A 23,130-nucleotide genomic window follows, 5' to 3' on the forward strand; every position below is an offset into this window, starting at 1 on the left:
GTGGTTTATGGTAAGCATTTGGTTTTCAAGAACTGTTGAAAACAAATGTTTCTAGAGTGCAGTTATTTGCAAGTATTACACAATAAACTCTAATATTTGTAACTAAAACTCTATCTATGTTTGATTAGCAATTAAGCTCTCAAATAGTTATGAAAGTAATTTTCTTTCATAAGGCTGTACTTTAGGACAAATTACTTGATACATTCACTAATATTCAGAGCTTCTCAGCTATATCTACATATGATTATGAATGTAGCTCTTTGTGGTGGTAGCAAAACTGATTTCCATTTTTGGCAGTAGCTGGAGAAAAGTACACTATAAACTATCTGATATTTGTAAATAAAACTGTAACGGCACATGAATATTTATTATGTTTTCTAGAGCAATTGTGAGAGTAATCTCCATTTATAAGACTTGTTTTGAGTAAGTGAGATTTTTAATCATTTTAGTATCAACAGTTCTTTCTTGATGCTGTCCTATGATAGTGTGTCCCTTTGCCCATATTGTGAGTGAAAGAGCAAATGAACTAGTTTCATATAATGTGAATTGTTTAAGTCACTTGAATATTCTCAGTAACTCGTTAACTTTTGCTTTCAGTTCAGTTGATTTCAGTCACTGGGTCACATCTGACTGTTTGTGACCCCATGGACTACAACACGCCAGGCCTTCCTGTCCATCACCAACCCCCAGAGCTTCCTCAAACTCAGGTCCATCAAGTCAGTGATGCCATTCAACCATCTCATCCTCTGTCATCCTCTTCTCATCCTGCCTTGAATCTTTCCCAGCATCAGGGTCTTTTCCAATGTGTCAGTTCTTCGCCTCAGGTGGCCAAAATATTGGCACTTCAGCTTCAGCATCAGTCCTTCCAACAAATATTCAGGACTGATTTCCTTTTGGATTCAATGGTTTGATCTCTTTGCTTTCCAAGGGACTCTCAAGAGTCTTCTCCAACACCACAGTTCACAAGCATCAATTCTTCAGCACTCAGCTAAAGCTGAGGGGTCCAACTTTATTTATGGTTCAACTCTCACATCCATACATGACTACTGGAAAAACCATAACTTTGACTAGACGGACCTTTGTCAGCAAAGCAATGTCTGCCCTTTTTAATATGCCGTCTATATTAGTCAGAGCTTTTCTTCCAAGGAGCAAGCATCTGTGTTGTTTGATTTCATGGCTGCAGTCACCATCTGCAGTGATTTTGGAGCCCCAGAAAACAAAGTCTGTCACTGTTTCCATTGTTTCCCCATCTGTTTGTCATGAAGTGATGGGATCTGATGCCATGATCTTCATTTTGTGAATGTTGAGTTTTAAGCCGCTTTTTCACTCTCCTATTTAACTTTCATGAAGAGGCTCTTTAGTTCTTCTTTTGCCTTCTGCCATAAGGATGGTGTCACCTGCATATCTGAGGTTATCCCTATTTCTTCCAGCAATCTTGATTCCAGCTTTTGCTTCATCCAGCCCGGCATTTCGCATGATGTAATCTGCATATACGCTAAATAAGCAGGGTGACAATATACAGCCTTGACGTACTCCTTTCCCGATTTGGAACCAGTCCGTTGTTGCATGTCCGGTTCTAACTATTGCTTCTTGACGTGCATTCTGATTTCTCAGGAGGCAGGTAAGGTGCTCTGGTATTCCTATCTCCTGAAAAATTTTCCACAGTTTGTTGTGAGCCACACAGTCAAAGGCTTTGGCATAGTCAATAAAGTAGAAGTAGATATTTTTCTGGAACTCTCTTGCTTTTTGTATGATCCAACAGATGTTGGCAATTTGATCCTTGTTTCCTCTGCCTTTTCTAAATCCAGCTTGAACATCTGGAAGTTCTCAGTTCACATACTGTTGAAGCCTCTCTTGGAGAATTTTGAGCATTAATTTGCTAGAGTGTGAGATTAGTACAACTGTGCCGTAGTTTGAAGATTCTTTGGCATTGCCTTTCTTTGAGTTTGGAATGAAAACGGACCTTTTCCTGTCTGCGGCCACTGCTGAGTTTTCCAAATGTGCTGACATATTTGGTGCAGCACTTTAGCAGCAGCAATTTTAGGATTTGGCATACCTCAGCTGGAATTCCATCATCTCCACTAGCTTTGTTCATAGTGATGATCCTAAAGCCCACGTGACTTCACACTCCATGATGTATGGCTCTAAGTGAGTTATCACACCAGCATGGTTTTCTGAGTCATTAAGGTCTTATGTGTATAGTTCTTCTGTGTATTCTTTCCACCTCTTCTTACTATCTTCTACTTCTTTAGGTGCATACCATTTCTGTCCTTTAGTGTCCATCTTTGCATGAAATGTTCCCCGGATATCTCTAACTTTCTTGAAGAGATCTCTAGTCTTTTCCATTCTATTGCTTTCCTCTATTTCTTTGCATTGATCACTGAGGGAGGCTTTCTCATCTATCCTTGCTATTCTTTGGAACTCTGCATTCAGATGCGTATATCTTTCCTTTCCTCCTTTGTCTTTAGCTTCTCTTCTTTTCTCAGCTATTTGTAAGGTCTCCTCAGACAACCAGTTTTCCTTTCACAGTTCCTTTTCTTGGGGATGGTCTTGATCACTGCCTCCTGTCCAATGTCACGAATCTCCATGTATAGTTCTTCAGGCACTGTATCAGATCTAGTCCCTTGAATCTATTTGTCACTTGCACCATGCAATCATAAGGGATTTGATTTAGGTCCTACCTGAATGGTCGGTGGTTTTTCCTACTTTCTTCAATTTCAGTCAGAATTTGAGAATAAGGAGTTCATGATCTGAGCCACAGTCAGCTCCTGGCCTTATTTTTGCTTCTTGTTTTGTATAGAGCTTCTCCATCTTTGGCCACAAAGAACATAATCAATCTGATTTTGGTATTGACCATCTGGTGATGTCCATGTGTAAAGTCATCTCTTGTGTTGTTGGAAGAGGGTGATTGCTATGACCAGTGTATTCACTTGGCAAACCTCTGTTAGCCTTTGCCTGCTTCATTTTGAACTCCAAGGCCATAGATGCCTGATAGTTCAGGTATCTCTTGGTTTCCTACTTTTGCGTTCTAGTCCCTTAGGATGAAAAGGCCTTCATTTTTGAGTAGGTCTTCATAGAATCATTCAACTTCAGCTTATTTGGCATTAGTGGTTGGGGTATAGACTTGGATTACTGTGATACTGAAAGGTTTGCCTTGGAAACGAACAGAAATCATTCTGTCATTTTTGAGGTTGCCCCCAAGTACTACATTTCAGACTCTCTTGTGGACTATGAGGGCTATTCCACTTTTTCTAAGGCATTCTTGCCCAGAGTAGTAGATATAATGGTCGTCTGAATTAACTTCACCCGTTAGAGTCCACTTTAGTTCACCGATTCCTAAAATGTCGATGTTCAACCTTGCCATGTCCTGTTTGATCACTTCCAATTTACCTTGGTTCATGGACCTAACATTCCAGGTTCCTATGCAATATTTTTCTGTACAGCATCGGACTTTACTTCCATCCCCAGTCACATCCACAGCTGGGTGTTGTTTTCACTTTGGCTCCGTCTCTCCCTCCTTTCTGGAGTTATTTCTCCAATCTTCTCCAGTAGCATATCGGGCACCTACCAAGCTGGGGAGTTCATCTTTCAGTGTCTTATCTCTTTGCCTTTTCATACTGTTCAGGGGCTCTCAATGCCAGAATACTAAAGTGGTTTGCCATTGTCTTCTCCAGTGGACCACGTTTTGTCAGAACTTTCCACTATGACACATCCGTCTTGGGTGGCCCTACACGGCATGGCTCGCAGTTACATGGAGTTAGACAAACTGTGATCCATGTGAGCAGTTTGGCCAGGTTTCTGTGACTGTGGTTTTCATGATATCTCCCCTATCATGGAGAAGGATAAGAGGCTTATGGAAGCTTCCCAGTGGGAGAGACTTAATGTGAGGAAACTCAGTCTTGTACTGATGGGTGGGGCCATGCTCATTAAATCTTTAATCCTATTTTCTGTTGATGGGATGATGGGAGTAAATAATTTTCAATTCAGTTTCAAATAAATATTTATCAAATTCTACCTAACTGAAAAAACCATTCCCCAAATTTCCACTTTAGCAAACATTTGGGTAAACTCTAGCCCAATTTACTCCCATGAAAAACAATGGTATGAGTCGATGAATTGTAAAATTTATTCATATTAAAGACTTGCTCTGTGCCTGATCTGACAGTAAGTGCTTAATATATATTGACTCATGTAATACTTTGGGGAGATGGTACTATGACATCTCTAATTTATTACAGATGAGACCCTAAGATTAAGTAATTTGTCAAGATTCACCTAGAGCTCTTAAGTGGCAGGGCTCAGATTTAAATCTAAGTAGTTGACCTCTGGAGTCAAGCTTTGTAATTCTCTATGCTGTATATTTCATTTAGATTACTGTGGCCTAACATACGCAGCCTGAGTATGACAACTTTTAGGTACTGCAGGACCATCTTCCAACTTTCTCTCTGTTCACTTGGCAAGTGTCTGGCTCAGATGGTAAAAAAATCTGCCCACAATGTGGAAGACCCAGGTTCGATCCCAGGGTTCAGAAGATCCCCTGAAGAAGGGAAAGGCTACCCATTCCAGAATTGTTGGGGGATTCCCTGGTGGCTCAGATGGTAAAGAACCTGCCTGCAATGCAAGAGACCCAGGTTTGATAGCCAGGTCATGGAAGATCCCCTGCAGAAGGGAAAGGCAACCCACTCCAGTATTCTTGCCTGGAGAATTCCATGGGCAGAGAAGCCTGGCAGTTCATGGGGTCGCAGAGAGTCAGACATGACTGAGCGACGTTCCTGTTCCTGTATGATATGTCTTGCTCTTCCCTATGTACTTCACTTCTCATGATAATCTCTAGGTCCATCCATGTTGCTACAAATGACATTATTCATTCTTTTTATGGCTGAGTAGTATTCCATCTTCTTTATCCATTTATCTGTCCATGAGTATTTAGGTTGTCTCCACACATTGGCTATTGTGAATAGTGCTGCTGTGAACATAGGGGTACATGTATCTTTTTGAATTATGATTTCTCAGAATATATGTCCAGGAGTGGGATTGCTAGATTCAACTGATTTTAAAACTCTTTTGTTTTGGCTTATTTAAATAGCAAGAGGTGGTATGTCTACTCCTTACAGACTTCTTTTGAGAATGTGGCTGTTTTACTGACCTAACCCTCCCTTCCACGTTCATGGAGACAGACTCAAGAAGGATGAGAATTCTGATACTGAATAATGGGGCAGCCCACTCAGCCATGTTTTGTTTATGAGAGAGACTCCCAAAACTCAGCCATCTAGAAATGCCAAAAAGAAATGTGTGAGTGAATTACATATTTATGACAGTCACATCCAAAAAGAAAACTGCTGTCAATATTGGATAAATAGAAGAAAATAGAAGAAAAAACACTTAGTGGAGCAAAATAAGTTTATATTCATTAAAAAAAATCCAAATGAAGGTATTTTAGTCCTGAATTTTGTGCACTAAAAAGTAATACCAAGGATGAACAAGATGTGGAAGGATTAGGTGAACGTGGAGTATATCTCTGTCCATGGATACATCAGGAATACACCTTCAGACACAGAAGTGCTTGCAGACACCAGCTGAGAGTGGACAGCAGTACCTGACCACAGGAAAACAACATGTTGAACCTTGCAAAATTTGGTGGGATTTTGTTTCCCTTGGGGGAAAAACAGGAGTATTAGTGTTGCAGGAAGGTGGACCCCTTCCAGGGCCTGAAACTTGGCTCTTGTCTAACACTCAGAAATGAATTGTCCGAGAGACATATGTACTGACAAAGCAAGAGATTTTATTGGGAAAGGGCACCCGGGTGGAGAGCAGTAGGGGAAGGAAACCCAGGAGAACTGCTCTGCCTCGTGGCTCGCAATGTCGGGTTTTATGGTGATGGGATTAGTTTCCGGGTGGTCTTTGAGCAATCATTCTAAGTCAGAGTCTTTTCTGGTGGTGCACGCATCGCTCAGCCAAGATGGATGCTAGTGAGAGGGATTCTGGGAAGTGAATGTACACACAGTGTCTCCTTTAGACCTTTCCCGAACTCTTCTGGTTGATGGTGGCTTATTAGTTCCATTCCTTATCAGGATCTCCTGTCATAAAACAACGCATGCAAATGGGTGCTATGGTGCCTGGCCAGGGTGGGCGGTTTGAATCAGTGTGCTTCCCCTAACAACTCCTCCCTGAGAGACTTCATACACAAGATACTTCTTGGGAATTGGGGCAGAGGTCTCCTTCTTCTGTAACTTATCCTGCTGTGCATGGGCGTAGGCCTGCCTAGCAGAGCAGAAAGTTTCTCTCTACCTGATCTAAGTTGGGGTGTTCCACATCTGAAACCAGCTTCTACACTTGCAGTAACAGAAATTTAGTTTGAAACTGTTGGCCCCTCTCAGAGATGAAATAGACAAGGGCAAAATAGGAGACCTAAAGGATAGTCATCTCTGGTCCCTGGAAACAGAAGGGAGCATTTGGGGTGAGGGTTGCAGGGTTTGTGAACCTTTTTGATTGGTTGGTGGTGGGGCAACAGAGCTGTGCTCCAGGAATCTTGTGTTCAGTCTGAAGTTACCATCCTCCACCTGGGTGGGGGTTCAAAGACATTGTTATGCATCTTTCTTTGAGTAGGAACCAGGACTCTGTCTGGAGGCTGTACCAACATTTGATTGTTTCTCCTGTTTCTGTATCCCCTCCCTTCCCTGATTAGCAATTGTGTGAATCTACCCTTTGGAACTCAGGGAAGGTCAAGGAGGCCGAATGAAGCCTGTATCCTACAGACAAGAAATGGAGAAGACAGAACAGATCTGTACTCCAGAGCCCTGCAGAGTACCGCTCAGTTTTGATTTAGGACACTGGGCAACTATGACTGTGATAACTTCCTGTCAAAATGGAGCAAAGGACTCCTTCAGCTTGGAGTATAGACACTGAATTGGAAGTACTTCTGAGTTCTAAGTTCTACATCTGAATCTTGTATGATGAAAATCCTAATCCCCTGGTCTGCCATTTTGGTGTAACAGACCCAATTAGAAGTAGTCAGAGGAGTGATAACTGGGATTTAGTAGACAAAATAAATCTTATTTCTTTTTAGAATAGGCCTGAAACCCAGTCTGGACCTGGCACTTGAGGGAGACTTGTAGCCAGGTAGCCACTTGCCTCAGTACAGTTCAGTTGCTCAGTCGTGTCCAACTCTTTGCGACCCCATGAATCGCACCACACCAGGCCTCCCTGTCCATCACTAACTCCCGGAGTTCACTCAGATTCATGTCCATCGAGTCAATGATTCCATCCTGCCGTCTCATCCTCGGTCGTGCCCTTCTCCTCCTGCCCCCAATCCCTCCCAGCATCAGAGTCTTTTCCAATGAGTCAACTCTTCCCATAAGGTGGCCAAAGTTCTGGAGCTTCAGCCTTAGCATCATTCCTTCCAAAGAAATCCCAGGGATGGTCTCCTTCAGAATGTACTGGTTGGATCTCCTTGCAGTCCAAGGGACTCTCAAGAGTCTTCTCCAACACCACAGTTCAAAAGTGTCAATTCTTCGGCGCTCAGCCTTCTTCACAGTCCTACTCTCACATCCATACATGACCACTGGAAAATCCATAGCCTTGACTAGACGGCCCTTTGTTGGCAAAGTAATGTCTCTGCTTTTGAATATGCTATCTAGGTTGATCACCACTTTTCTTCCAAGAGTAAGCGTCTTTTAATTGCATGGCTGCAATCACCATCTGTAGTGATTTTGAGCCCCCCAAAATAAAGTCTGACACTGTTTCCACTGTTTCCCCATCTATTTCCCATGAAGTGATGGGACCAGATGCCATGATCTTCGTTTTCTGAATGTTGAGCTTTAAGCCAACATTTCACTCTCCTCTTCCACTTTCATCAAGAGGCATTTTAGTTCCTCTTCACTTTCTGCCAAAAGGGTGGTGTCATCTGCATATCTGAGGTTATTCATATTTCTCCTGGCAATCTTGATTCCAGCTTGTGTTTCTTCCAGTCCAGCGTTTCTCATGATGTACTCTGCATAGAAGTTAAATAAGCAGGGTGACAATATGCAGCCTTGACACACTCTTTTTCCTATTTGGAACCAGTCTGTTGTTCCATGTCCAGTTCTAACTGTTGCTTCCTATCCTGCATACAGATTTCTCAAGAGGCACGTCAGGTGGTCCGGTATTCCCATCTCTCTCAGAATTTTCCACAGTTTATTGGGATCCACACAGTCAAAGGCTTTGTCATAGTCAATAAAGCAGAAATAGATGTTTTTCTGGAACTCTCTTGCTTTTTCTATGATCCAGTGGATGTTGGCAATTTGATCTCTGGTTCCTCTGCCTTTTCTAAAACCAGCTTGAACATCAGGAAGTTCACGGTTCATGTATAGCTGAAGCCTGGCTTGGAGAATTTTGAGCATTACTTTACTAGCATGTGAGATGAGTGCAATTGTGCGGTACTTTGAGCATTCTTTGGCATTGCCTTTCTTTGGGATTGGGCTTCCCTGGTGGCTCAGACAGTAAAGCATCTGCCTGCAATGCGGGAGACCAGGGTTCGATTCCTGAGTCGGGAAGGTTCCCCTGGAGAAGGAAATGGCAATCCACTCCGGCACTCTTGCCTGGAAAATCCCATAGATGGAGGAGCCTGATAGGCTACAGTCCATGGGGTCGCGAAGAGTCGGACATGACTGAGTGGCTTCACTTTTCTTTGGGATTGGAATGAAAACTGACCTTTTCCAGTCCTGTGGCCACTGCTGGGTTTGCCAAATTTGCTGGCATATTGAGTGCAGCACGTTCACAGCATCATCTCTCAGGATTTGAAATAGCTCAACTGGAATGCCATCACCTCCACTAGCTTTGTTCGTAGTGATGCTTTCTAAGGCTCACTTGACTTCACATTCCAGGATGTCTGGCTCTAGATGAGTGATCAGACCATTGTGATTATCTGGGTCATGAAGATCTTTTTTGTATAGTTCCTCTGTGTATTTTTTCTTCAGTTTGAGTCTGAATTTGGTAATAAGGAGTTCATGATCTGAGCCACAGTCAGCTCCTGGTCTTGTTTTTGTTGACTGTATAGAGCTTCTCCACCTTTGGCTGCAAAGAATATAATCAATCTGATTTTGGTGTTGACCATCTGGTGATGTCCATGTGTAGAGTCTTCTCTTGTGTTGTTGGAAGAGGGTGTTTGCTATGACCAGTGCATTTTCTTGGCAAAACTCTATTAGTCTTTGCCCTGCTTCATTCCGTATTCCAAGGCCAAATTTGCCTGTTACTCCAGGTGTTTCTTGACTTCCTACATTTGCATTCCAGTCCCCTATAATGAAAAGGACATCTTTTGGGGGTGTTCATTCTAAAAGGTCTTGTAGGTCTTCATAAAACCATTCAACTTCAGTTTCTTCAGTGTTATTGGTTGGGCCATAGACTTGGATAACTGTGATATTGAATGGTTTGCCTTGGGGACAAACAGAGATCATTCTGTCGTTTTTGAGATTGCATCCAAGTACTGCATTTTGGACTCTTTTGTTGACCATGATGGCTACTCCATTTCTTCTGAGGGATTCCTGCCCACAGTAGTAGATGTAATGGTCATCTGAGTTAAATTCACCCATTCCAGTCCATTTTAGTTCGCTGATTCCTAGAATGTTGATGTTCACCTTTGCCATCTCTTGTTTGACCACTTCCAATTTGCCTTGATTCATGGACCTGACATTCGAGGTTCCTATGCAATATTGCTCTTTATAGCATCGGATCTTGCTTCTATCACCAGTCACATCCACAGCTGGGTATTGTTTTTGCTTTGGCTCCATCCCTTCATTCTTTCTGGAGTTATTTCTCCAGTGATCTCCAGTAGCATATTGGGCACCTAATGACCTGGGGAGTTCCTCTTTTGGTGTCCTATCACTTTGCCTTTTCCTACTCTTCATGGGGTTCTCAAGGCAAGAATACTGAAGTGGCTTGCCATTCCCTTCTCCAGTGGACCACATTCTGTCAGACCTCTCCACCATGACCTACCCAACTTGGGTTGCCCCACAGGCATGGCTTGGTTTCACTGAGTCAGACAAGGCTGTGGTCCTAGTGTGATTAGGTTGACGAGTTTTCTGTGAGTATGGTTTCAGTGTGTCTGCCCTCTGATGCCCTCTTGCAACACCTACCATCTTACCTGGGTTTCTCTTACCTTGGACGAGGGGTATCTCCTTACCGCCGCCCTTCCGGACCTTCAACGTGGGATAGCTCCTCTAGGCCCTCCTGCGCCTGCACAGAAGAAAGTAGGGAAAACCACTAGACCATTCAGGTATGACCTAAATCAAATCCCTTATGATTATACAGTGGAAGTGAGAAATAGATTTAAGGGCCTACATCTGATAGAGTGCCTGATGAACTATCGAATGAGGTTCGTGACATCGTACAGGAGGGATCAAGACCGTCCCCATGGAAAAGAAATGCAAAAAAGCAAAATGGCTGTCTGGGGAGGCCTTACAAATAGCTGTGGAAAGAAGAGAGGTGAAAAGCAAAGGAGAAAAGGAAAGATATAAGCATCTTAATGCAGAGTTCCAAAAAATAGCAAGAAGAGATAAGAAAGCCTTCTTCAGCGATCAATGCAAAAAATAGAGGAAAACAACAGAACAGGAAAGACTAGAGATCTCTTCAAGAAAATTAGAGATACCAAGGGAGCATTTCATGCAAAGACGGGCTCGATAAAGGACAGAAATGGTATGGACCTAACAGAAGCAGAAGATATTAAGAAGAGGTGGCAAGAATACACGGAAGAACTATACAAAAAAAATCTTCACGACCCAGATAATCATGATGATGTGATCACTAATCTAGAGCCAGACATCTTGGAATGTGAAGTCAAGTAGGCCTTAGAAAGCATCACTATGAACAAAGCTAGTGGAGGTGATATTGAGCTGTTTCAAATCCTGAAAGATGATGCTATGAAAGTGCTGCACTCAATATGCCTGCAAATTTGGAAAACTCTGCAGTGGCCACAGGACTGGAAAAGGTCAGTTTTCATTCCAATTCCAAAGAAAGGAAATGCAAAATAATGCTCAAACTACCGCACAATTGCACTCATCTCACATGCTAGTAAAGTAATGCTCAAAATTCTCCAAGCCAGCCTTCAGCAGTATGTGAACTGTGAACTCCCTGATGTTCAGGCTGGTTTTAGAAAAGGCAGGGGAACCAGAGATCAAATTGACAACATCCGCTGGATCATGGAAAAAGCAAGAGAGTTCCAGAAAAATATCTATTTCTGCTTTATTGACTATGCCAAAGTCTTTGACTGTGTGGATCCCAATAAACTGTGGAGAATTCTGAGAGAGATAGGAATACCAGACCACCTAACCTGCCTCTTGAGAAATCTGTATGCAGGCCAGGAAGCAACAGTTAGAAATGGACATGGAACAACAGACTGGTTCCAAATAGGAAAAGGAGTACATCAAGGCTGTAGATTGTCACCCTGCTTATTTAATTTCTATGCAGAGTACATCATGAGAAACGCTGGACTGGAAGAAACACAAGCTGGAATCAGTATTGCCAGGAGAAATATCAATAACCTCAGATATGCAGATGACACCACCCTTATAGCAGAAAGTGAAGAGGAGTTAAAAAGCCTCTTGATGAAAGTGAAAGAAGAGAGTGAAATGTTGGCTTAAAGCTCAACATTCAGAAAACGAAGATCATGGCATCCGGTCCCATCACTTCATGGCAAGTAGATGGGGAAACAGTGGAAACAGTGTCAGACTTTATTTTGGGGGGCTCCAAAATCACTGCAGATGGTGATTGCAGCCATGCAATTAAAAGACGCTTACTCCTTGGTAGAAAAGTTATGACCAACCTAGATAATATATTCAAAAGCAGAGACATTAGTTTGCCAACTAAGGTCCGTCTAGTCAAGGCAATAGTTTTTCCTGTGGTTATGTATGGATGTGAGAGTTGGACTGTGAAGAAGGCTGAGCGCCGAAGAATTGATGCTTTTGAACTGTGGTGTTGGAGAAGACTCTTGAGAGTCCCTTGGACTGTAAGGAGATCCAACCAGTCCATTCTGAAGGAGATCAACCCTGGGATTTCTTTGGAAGGAATGATGCTAAAGCTGAAGCTCCAGTACTTTGGCCACCTTATGGGAAGAGTTGACTCATTGGAAAAGACTCTGATACTGGGAGGGATTGGGGTCAGGAGGAGAAGGGCACGACCGAGGATGAGATGGCTGGATGGCATCATGGACTCAATGGATGTGAGTCTGAGTGAACTCCAGGAGATGGTGATGGATAGGGAAGCCTTACGTGCTACAATTCATGTGGTCACTAAGAGTCGGACACGACTGAGTGACAGAAGTGAACTGAATTGTGTATTTTGCCACCTCTTCTTAATATCTTCTGCTTCTGTTAGGTCCATAGCTTTTCTGCCCTTTATTGTGCTCATATATGCATGAAATGTTCCCTTGGTATCTCTAATTTTCTTGAAGAGATCTCTAGTCTTTCCCATTCTTGTTTTCGTCTACTTTTTTGCACTGATCACTGAGGGAGGTTTTCTGATCTCTCCTTGCTATTCTTTGGAACTCTGCATTCAGATGGTATATCTTTCCTTCTCTCCTTTGCCTTTAGCTCCTCTTCTCTTCTCAGCTATCTGTAAGGCCTTCTCAGACAACCATTTCGTCCTTCTGCATTTCTTTTTCTTGGGAATGGTTTTGATCACTGCTTTCTGTACAATGTTAGGAACCTCCATCCAGAGTTCTTCAGGCCCTCTATCTATCAGATCTAATCTCTTGAATCTGTTTGTCACTTGTGCTGTATAAGCATAAGGGATTTGATTTAGGTTATACCTGAATTGTCTAGTGGTTTACCCTACTTTCTTCAATTTAAGTCTGAATTTTGCAATAGGAAATTCATGATCTGAGCCACAGTAGTACCAAGTCTTGTTTTTGTTGACTGTATAGAGCTTCTCCAGCTTTAATTGTAAAGAATATAACGAATCTGATTTTGGTATTGACCATCTGGTGATGTTCATGTGTAGAGTCTTCTCTTGTGGTGTTGGAAGATGTTGTTTGCTGTGACCAGTGTATTCTCTTGGCAAAACTCTGTTAGCCTCTGCCCTGCTTCATTTTGTACTCCAAGGCCAAACTTGTTACTCCAGGTATCTCTTGACTTCCTACTTTTGCATTCCATTCCCCTATGATTAAAAGGACATCTTTATTTTGGTGTTAGTTTCAGAAGGTCTTTTAGGCCTTCATAGAGCTGTTCAACTTCAGCTTCTTCAGCATTAGTGGCTAGGTCATCGACTTGGATTACTGTGGTAGTGAAGATTTTGCCCTGGAAACAAACAGAGATCATTCTGTCATTTTTGAGATTGCACCCAAGTACTGCATTTCAGAGTCTTCTGTTGAGTATGAGAGCTACTCCATTTCTTCTAAGGAATTCTTGCCCATAGTAGTAGATATAATGGTCATCTGAATTAAATTTGCCCATTCCTGTCCATTTTATTTTTTTTATTTTTTTATTTTTATTTTTTACTTTACAATACTGTATTGGTTTTGCCATACATTGACATAAACTGTCCATTTTAGTTCACTGATTCCTAAAATGTTGATGTTCATTCTTGCCATCACTGGTTTGACCGCTTTCAATTTACCTTGATTGATAGACCTAAAATTCCAGGTTCCTATGCAATATTGTTCTTTACAGCTTCAGACTGTACTTTCACCACCAGACTCATCCACAAATGGGCATTGTTTCTGCTTTGTTTCATCCTCTTCATTCCTTCTGGAGCTATTTCTCTGCTCTTCTCCAGTGGCTTATTGGGCACCTACCTACCTGGGGAGTTCATCATTCAGTGTCATATCTTTTTGCTTTTTCATACTGTTCATGGGGTTCTCTCAAGGCAAGAATACTGAAGTTGTTTGCCATTCCCTTCTCCAGTGGACCATGTTTGTTTAGAATTCTCCACTATGATCTGTCTGTCTTTGGTGGCCCTAGAGGGCTTGGCTCATAGTTTCATTGAGTTTCATTGAGTTAGACAGTGATCCCTGTTATCAGTTTGGTTATTTTTCTGTGATTGTGGTTTTCATTATGTCTCTCTTATGAAGATTGAGGATAAGAGGCTTGTGGAAACTTCCTGATGTGAAGGAATGGATCTTCCTGTGGGGAGAATGGATCTTGCTCTGTTGGGCAAGTCCATGATCAGTAAATCCAATGTTCTGCTCATGGGTGGGGCTGTGTTCCCTCCCTGTAATTTGGCCTGAAGCCAAACTCCCTGCAGTTAGTGTCCCTGACTCCAGGACAAGCCACTGTCATCCCACGCCTCCACTGGAGACTCCCAAACACTCACAGGCAAGCCTGGCTCAGTCTCTTGTAGGGTCAGTGCTCCTTTTTCCTGGGTCCTGGTGTGCATGAGGTTTTGTTTATGCTCTCCAAGAGTCTCTGTTTCCCCAGTCCTGTGTTAGTTCTGTCATCAGATCCCACATAATGCTGTTAAAGTGCTGCACTCAATATACCAGCAAATTTGGAAAACTCAGCAGTGGCCACAGGACTGAAAAATACCAGTTTTCATTCCAATGCCAAAGAGGGCAATGCCAAAGAATGTTCAAACTACTGCAAAATTGCAGTCATTTCACATACTAGCAAGGTCATGCTCAAGATTCTCCAAGCTAGACTTCAATAGTATGTGAACCAACAACTTCCAGATGTACAAATTGGAATTAGAAGATGCAGAGGAATCAGAGATCAAATTGCCAACATCCTTTGGATCATAGAAAAAGCAAGAGAACTCCAGAAAAACATCTACTCCTGCTTTAGTAACTACACTAAAGCCTTTGACTGTGTGGATTACAACAAACTGGAAAATCTTAAAGAGATAAGAATACCAGACCACCTTACCTGCCTCCTGAGAAATCTGTATGCAGGTCAAGAAGCAACAGTTAGAATTGAACATGGAACAACAGACTGGTTCAAAATTGGGAAAAGAGTGTGTCAAAGCTGTATATTGTCACCCTGTTTATTTAACTTCTGTGAGAGCACACCATGCAAAATGCCAGGCTGGATGAATCAAAAACTGGAATCAAGATTGCCAGGATAAGTATCAATAACCTCAGATATGCAGATGACACCATCTTTATGACAGAAAGCAAAGAGGAACTAGAGAACCTCTTGAAAATGAAAGGGGAGAGTGAAAAAGCTGACTTAAAACTTAACAGTAAAAAAAAAAAAAAAAAAGATTGTGACATCCAGCCCTATCACTTCATGGCATATAGATGGGGAAACAATGCAAACAGTGAAAGACTTTTTTTTTTGGGGGGTGGGTGGGGGGGGCTCCAAAATCACTGCGGACAGTGACTGCAGCCATGAAACTAAAAGACACTTACTCCTTGGAAGAAAAGATATGACAAACCTAAACAGCATATTAAAATGCAGAGACATTACTTTGCCAAGAAAGGTCCATATAGTCGACCCTATGGTTTTTGCCGGAGTCATGAATGGATGTGAGACTTGAACCATAAAGAAGGCTGAGCCCTAAAGAATTGACGCCTTTGAATGGTGCTGGAGGAGACTCTTGAGAGTCTTGGACAGCAAGATCAAACTAGTCAATCCTAAAGAAAATCACCCTGAATATTCATTGGAAGGACTGATGCTGACGCTGCAATACTTTGGCCACCTGATGTTAACTGACTCACTGGAAAAGACCCTGATGCTGGGAAAGACAGAAGGCAGGAGGAGAAGGGGATGACAGAGGACGAGATGGTCGGATGGCATCACTGAGTCAATAGACATGAGTTTCAGCATGCTCTGGGAGATGGTGAAGGACAGGCAACCCTGGCATGCTGCAATCCATGGGGTCACAAAGAGTTGGACAAAACAGAACAGCTGAACAACAACAAAATTCTTTTTCATGCTATTTTCCATTATGGCTTATCAGAGGATATTGAATATAGTTTCCTGTGGTATACAGTAGAATCTTTTTGTTTATCCAAGAAAGGCTTCTTGAGTATTTTTTGCTGTATCTTGAGAGGTTGATCTTACAAAAGAGATGAGGTACCTTATTTTTTCATACCAGAAAGGATGAGCAAAACTAAATGAAGATGAAGATATGTGTGGAGAAGGGATAGAAGAACAAATTTGATTTCCTAAGAATTACTCTTCCTTCTTTATTTCCTCTCCATGGCTAACAGCATAATCTAAGCTACTATCATTTGTAGTCTAGACTAGTACAATAGTTGCTTAACTCTTTTTTCTGTTTGTACTGTCTCCCCTTGCCAATTTTTTTCTCTACATAGCTAAAACAAATGAGATTTAACAACATAAATTGAATTATCCCAGTCCATACCTAGAACTCTTCAGTGGCTCTCACCCTTGAATTAAAATAAGATGTTGTCTCATTTGCCCCTCTCCACTCCTCCTCTACAACCTCATTCATATTATTTTCCCTGTACCTTACTAGTCTCAGTGATCATACTTTTCATTTTGTGCTTGAATACACTACACCCTTTCCTGCTTTTGGTCCTTTGGATTGCTGTTCCCCCTCATCCCACCACAACTTTTCCCAACCCAAAAGTTCCCCTCCACTGCCTATGTGGTTTATCTATTTGTCTCATTTTCATCTTTCAGGTCTTACCTCAGAGGTCATTTCCCAGAAAGACCTCATCTGACCATTCGTTCCCATATGAAACAAAGTGAAAGTGAAGGTTGCTCAGTCGTGTCCAACTCTTTGCCACCCCATGGACTATCCAGTCCATGGAATTCCCCAGGCCAGAATACTGGAATGGGTAGCCATTCCCTTCTCCAGGGGATCTTCCCAACCCAAAGATTGAACCCAGGTGTTCCACACTGCAGGTGGATTCTTTACCAGCTAAGCTATCAGGGAAGACCAGTTTATTTTCACCATCATACAATTAAGTCTGTACATCTATTTTACTTACTTTCCTGATTCTCCATTAGTAAGCACCCTGAGTGCAGGGAACTTGTCTTCTTCTTTTTTTAAATATTCATTTATTTATTAGGTTGCATTAGATCTTAGTCTTGGCACATGGAATCTTTATTGTGGCATGTGGGCTCTTTAGTTGTAGCATGTGAGCTCAGTAGTTGCGGTGCATGGGCTTAGTTGGATCTTAGTTCCCTGACCAGGGATTGAGTTCACATGCCCTACATGGAAAGGCAGATTCTTAACCACTGGACCACCATGGAAGTATCTTCTCTGTCTTTATCACCACTATATCCCTATAACTCAGATGAGTGGTTGGCACATAGTAGGGGTTCAATAAATATTTGTTGAATAGATCGATCTCTGCATGCATAGCAAAAAAAAAAAAAAAAAACCACAACTTTGTAAATTATGCTAAAATACTAACATCAAACTAGAAAAAAATATGTGGGTACATAGGCCATATGTAACATCTCAAGGGTTAATATCTGTATACATATGAGCTACTACAAATCACGAAGCAAAAAATAAAAGCAAAATCAAATATATGTGAAGGATATGAACAGACAATTCATGGAAGAAGTATGAAAACTTTTACACATATGAAAATATCTCCAACATGTTAATCATAAGAATAGGACTTTTAAAAAATAGATTTTAGAATCTAATTTAGACCTATTAGATTCACAGATATTGATTTGATTGTTGATAGCTAGTGCTGACAATCTCATAAACGTTTCTAAACACGTAGATTGGTAAATCTTTCTGAAAGGCAATTCGATATTATCTTTTAAATTTAAATAGCATATATGCTTTGATCCAGAATTTCTACTTGGAGGAATTTTCCTATAGAAATAAACAAATTCTTTCAAAGTGTGAGCAGATACAAGGTGTTTTTCTTTAATTGTGTGCATCAATAAGAGCCTGATTCAAAAAATTATATTTATCAAATAAAGATTTTCCTATATGAAAAAGAAGAGACTGGTTTACTATCTAATGTTAATATACAGAGTATAATACATTAATATTATGAAGCATTTCTATATGTAGTGGCCTGTAAGGATGTAGAATATGACCTTGAACTTTAACTTTGTACTATTTCTTCCTTGCTTTCATTTCCTGAACTTCCTGGCCCTTTCTCTTGTCACAGTCACCTGTATGGCTTAGAGAGGTAAGTTAGCATAGTTATAACAAGAATTAAAAGGGAAAAAATTAATATATACTTTTACTGTTTTATCTCATTTTGTTTTTACTTCTAAACTGTCTGTGGAGAGACAAAAGGAAAGTCCCTTTGGAAAGCAGAGTTGGTGACGGCACAAAGCTTACAAAGCAAATAGAAGAAAGGACACTGTCTACCCAGTTTGGGAGGATTAGAATAGGAGGGAGTGTGCTTGTGGGAGTATAGAAAAGCCCTTGGAAGTGATCATTATCTAGAAACAAAAAGCACGACTTGAGGGTATATGGGTGATATCAGGGAATCAGCATTGAGGGGCACAAAGTATTCTATTGGTGGTCACTGTCAGGGAGCCAAATAAAAGCTGAATCTGTTCCAGCAAACATCTGTCACTAGTAAAGTGAATATATAACTGCTAAGGAACCATGCCAACTCTTCATTGTGAGCCAAAACTTTCCTTTAAGATCTGCCTGTGGCGCTCGCTGCTGCTCTTGTAGCAGTAGACTGAGCTTTTCTGGATCCCATCCTAACTACACCTTGTGGATGTTTTTTTTTTGTTTGTTTGTTTTTTTTTTGACAATAGCCCAAGACTCTGGTAAGTCCTCCAAAACAGAGAGGCAATGGTGTTGCAGCAGGAAAAGTCCTGTCTCTGATACTTCAGAGGGACTGGAAAGTGATAGAGGAATCTATTGTTATGATATGGAGATATAAACACGAAACTGTTAGCAGTAGATGAGGTAAAGAGAAGAGACTGTCTTTTTACTCTGCTTAGTATAGATCTGAATTGTTTGAATTTTTAATAATAAAGCATATATTCAGTTCAGTTCAGTCACTCAGTTGTGTCCGACTCTTTGTGACCCCATGAATCATAGCACGCCAGGCCTCCCTGTCCATCACCAACTCCCAGAGTTGACCCAAACTCATGTCCATTGAGTCGGTGATGCCATCCAGCCATCTCATCCTCGGTCGTCCCCTTCTCCTCCTGCCCCCAATCCCTCCCAGCATCAGAGTCTTTTCCAATGAGTCAACTCTTCGCATGAGGTGGCCAAAGTACTGGAGTTTCAGCTTCAACATCAGTCCTTCCAATGAACACCCAGGGCTGATCTCCTTTAGGATGGACTGGGTGGATCTCCTTGCAGTCCAACGGACTCTCAAGAGTCTTCTCCAACACCACAGTTCAAATGCATCAATTCTTCGGCACTCAGCCTTCTTCACAGTCCAACTCTCACATCCATACATGACCACTGGAAAAACCATAGCCTTGACTAGACGGACCTTAGTTGGCAAAGTAATGTCTCTTCTTTTGAATATGCTATCTAAGTTGGTCATAACTTACCTTCCAAGGAATAAGCATCTTTTAATTTCATGGCTGCAATCACCATCTGCAGTGATTGTGGAGCCCTAAAAAATAAAGTCTGACACTCTTTCCACTGTTTCCCCATCTATTTGCCATGAGGTGATGGGACCAGATGCCATGATCTTCGTTTTCTGAATGTTGAGCTTTAAGCCAACTTTTCCACTCTCCTCTTTCACTTTCATCAAGAGGCTTTTTAGTTCCTCTTCACTTTCTGCCATAAGGGTGGTGTCATCTGTGTATCTGAGGTTATTGATATATTACTCATTTAATAAAAAAGCCACTCTCAAAAAGAATAGAAAATATCTACTAGATAATGCAAATGCTGCATTTTCTCTTACTTGTTGAAAATAAATTAGGCATTCCTTCAGAAGCACTTAATGTCTACAGCAATTATTTATTAATGTCAGTGTATATGGAATGCCCAGTCACTTGGGGTCAGGACAGCTTTAAAACCAACCAGGGTTCAGTGGGAAACAATTTATCTACTCCAAAAGATGTTACCAAATATACTTCAACACAACTCTCTCATCCCTGTCCTTAAGACTCTCTTGTCTGTGGCTTTTTTTTTTTTTTTTTGGAGACGGCGATGGCACCCCACTCCAGTACTCTTGCCTGGAAAATCCCATGGATGGAGGAGCCTGGTAGGCTGCAGTCCATGGGGTCGCTACAGGTTGGACATGACTGAGCGACTTCACTTTCACTTTTCACTTTCATGCATTGGAGAAGGAAATGGCAACCCCCTCCAGTGTTCTTGCCTGGAGAATCCCAGGGACGGGGGAGCCTAGCCGGCTGCCATCCATGGGGTCGCACAGAGTCAGCACGACTGAAGCGACTTAGCAGCAGCAGCAGCATATTTTTCTTATGGTTCTACAGTAGGCATTTTGTGAACTTCTGCTTCCACCCATGAAGGATATTTCCTGTGGGACTTGCCTACCTGCCATAAACAACTAGAAAGATGCACAAAATGTATGGAAGAATTATTTTCAGAACTTGGACAATAGTCTGTGCAGTATTTTAGTTCTTGAAAGAAAGGAAATAAATGAGGTGAGCCCTATAACCATCTTGACTTTCTGGTGGAGACACTTTCCAAACAGTTGCACAAGGAGACAGAATTTCACTGAGTGGAGGAGATCAGAATTTAGGGAGGCCAATGCAACTAGAATTTATGAAGTAGCTTACTGGAAGGTGAGCTACACAGAGAAATGGCTCCATAAATCTACACAGGAGTCTCCTTAAGTCTTTGGCTAAAGCAGTCTGTGCATATGTAGCATGAAACTCCACCACGTTGGGGAAAGAAAAATTGTTAGGAAAAGAATTATCAAGAAGCTGTAAGCCAGTTTCAAGAGTTCACACAGAGCTGGAAATCATTTTGGTTCCAACTGGCCAGAAAGGAAGGCATTGTTGAATATTCAAGGCATTTAGTAGTGATCTCAGAAGATAATACCATAGTTCAGTTCAGTTCAGTTGAGTTCAGTCGCTCAGTCATGTCCACTCAGTCGTGTCTGACTCCTTGCGACACCATGAAATGCAGCACGCCAGGCCTCCCTGTCCATCACCAACTCCTGGAGTTTACCCAAACTCATGTCCATCAAGTCAGTGATGCCATTCAGCCTTCTCCTCCTGACCCCAATCCCTCCCAGCATCAGGGTCTTTTCCAATGAGTCAGCTCTTTGCATGAGGTGGCCAAAGTATTGGAGTTTCAGCTTCAAATCAGTCCTTCCAATGAACACCCAGGAGTGATCTCCTTTAGGATGGATTGGTTGGATCTCCTTGCAGTCCAAGGGACTCTCTCTCTCTTTTTTTTAACTTTATTTTACTTTATAGTACTGTATTAGTTTTGCCATACATCAACATGAATCCACCATGGGTGTACATGTGTTCCCAATCCTGAACCCCCCTCCCATCTCCCTCCCCATACCATCTCTCTGGGTCATCCCAGTGCACCAGCCCCAAGCATCCTGTATCCTGCATCGAACCTAGACTGGCGATTCATTTCTTATATGATATTATACATGTTTCAATGCCATTCTCCCAAATCTCTTCTCCAACACCACAGTTCAAAAGCATCAATTCTTTGGCGCTCAGCTTTCTTCACAGTCCAACTCTCACATCTATATATGACCACTGGAAAAACCATAGCATTGACTAGACGGACCTTTGTTGGCAATGTCTCTGCTTTTGAATATGCTGTCTAGGTTGGTCATAACTTTCCTTCCAAGGAGTAAGCGTCTTTAAAAAAATTTTTTTTAAATATACATTTATTTACTTTAATTGGAGGTTAATTACTTTACAATATTGTATTGGTTTTGCTATACATCAACATGAATCTGCCACAGGTATACATGTGTTCCCCATCCTGAACTCCCCTCCCTCCTCCCTCCCTATACCATCCCTCTGGGTCCTCTCAGTGCACCAGCCCGTCTTTTAATTTCATGGCTGCAGTCACCGTCTGCAGTGATTTCGGAGCCCAGAAAAATAAAGTCTGACACTGTTTCCACTGTTTTCCCATCTATTTCCCATGAAGTGATGGGACCAGATGCCATGATCTTCGTTTTCATAATGTTGAGCTTTAAGCCAACTTTTTCACTCTCCTCTTTCTCTTTCATCAAGAGGCTTTTTAGTTCCTCTTCACTTTCTTCCATAAGGGTGGTGTCATCTGCATATCTGAGGTTATTGATATTTCTCCTAGCAATCTTGATTCCAGCTTGTGCTTCTTCCCGCCCAGCATTTCTCATGATGTACTCTGCATATGAGTTAAATAAGCAGGGTGACAATATACAGCCTTGACGTACTCCTTTTCCTATTTGGAACCAGTCTGTTGTTCCATGTCCAGTTCTAACTGTTGCTTCCTGACCTGCATACAGGTTTCCCAAGAGACAGGTAGTGGAACTAAAAGAAGCTTAAAAACAAGCCTCAAAAGCATTAAAATGATCTTCATGTTACTTAACTGCCTGCTAGAGTAAAGTTCTATGCTCTTTAAAGGAAAGTATTCCTTTCCTTTAATAAAGATTTATACAAATTAATATAAATTAAATTTATATAAATTAATATAAATTAAATTTATATAAATAAAATTTAATAAAATGAAGTCCTCAACAACATAAAATTAACAATGACTCCATTCAGTAAAATAGTTACTAGACTTAATAAGTGGGAAAATGTGACTCATAAGCAGAAGGAAAACACAGATGCTGAAGTGAAAGGTGATAGAATTTGCAAACAAGGATATTTAAACATCTTTAATATACAGGTTTATATATTTAAAGAGGAAAACATAAATATAATGAGAAGAGAAATGGAAGAGGTAAAAAAGGCCAAATGGAAGTTCCACACATGAATATACAATATCTGAAATGAAAATTTCATTGGATGGAATTAATAGAAGTAGATATTGCAGAAGAAAAGATCAATGAACTTGAAGACATAGAAATAGAAACTATGCAAACTGAAGCACAAGAGAAAGAAAAAGACTACGAAAAGCAAAAGAGAGCTCAGTGACCATATCAAGCATTAACAATTTCAAGCAGTCTAGCATATTTGTGGAGAAGACACTGGCAACCCACTCCAGTACTCTTGCCTGGAAACTCCCATGGACGGAGGAGCCTGGTGCACTGCAGTCCATGGGGTTGCTAAGAGTCGGACACGAGTGAGCAACTTCCCTTTCACTTTAAACTTTCATGCATTAGAGAAGGGAATGGCAATCCACTCCAGTGTTCTTGCCTGAAGAATCCCA

General features: G+C 41.5%; 1 long non-coding RNA gene across 1 annotated transcript in view; it reads left to right on the forward strand.

The window, feature by feature from the left end:
* The window catches only part of LOC138930617 (uncharacterized), a 103,314-nt gene that overhangs the window by 61,700 nt on the left and 18,484 nt on the right, over window positions 1-23,130 (forward strand). The gene's annotated exons all lie outside the window — the stretch shown is intronic.

This window comes from Ovis canadensis, chromosome X, assembly GCF_042477335.2.
Source record: "Ovis canadensis isolate MfBH-ARS-UI-01 breed Bighorn chromosome X, ARS-UI_OviCan_v2, whole genome shotgun sequence".
In the NCBI taxonomy this organism is placed as follows: Eukaryota; Metazoa; Chordata; class Mammalia; order Artiodactyla; family Bovidae; genus Ovis; species Ovis canadensis.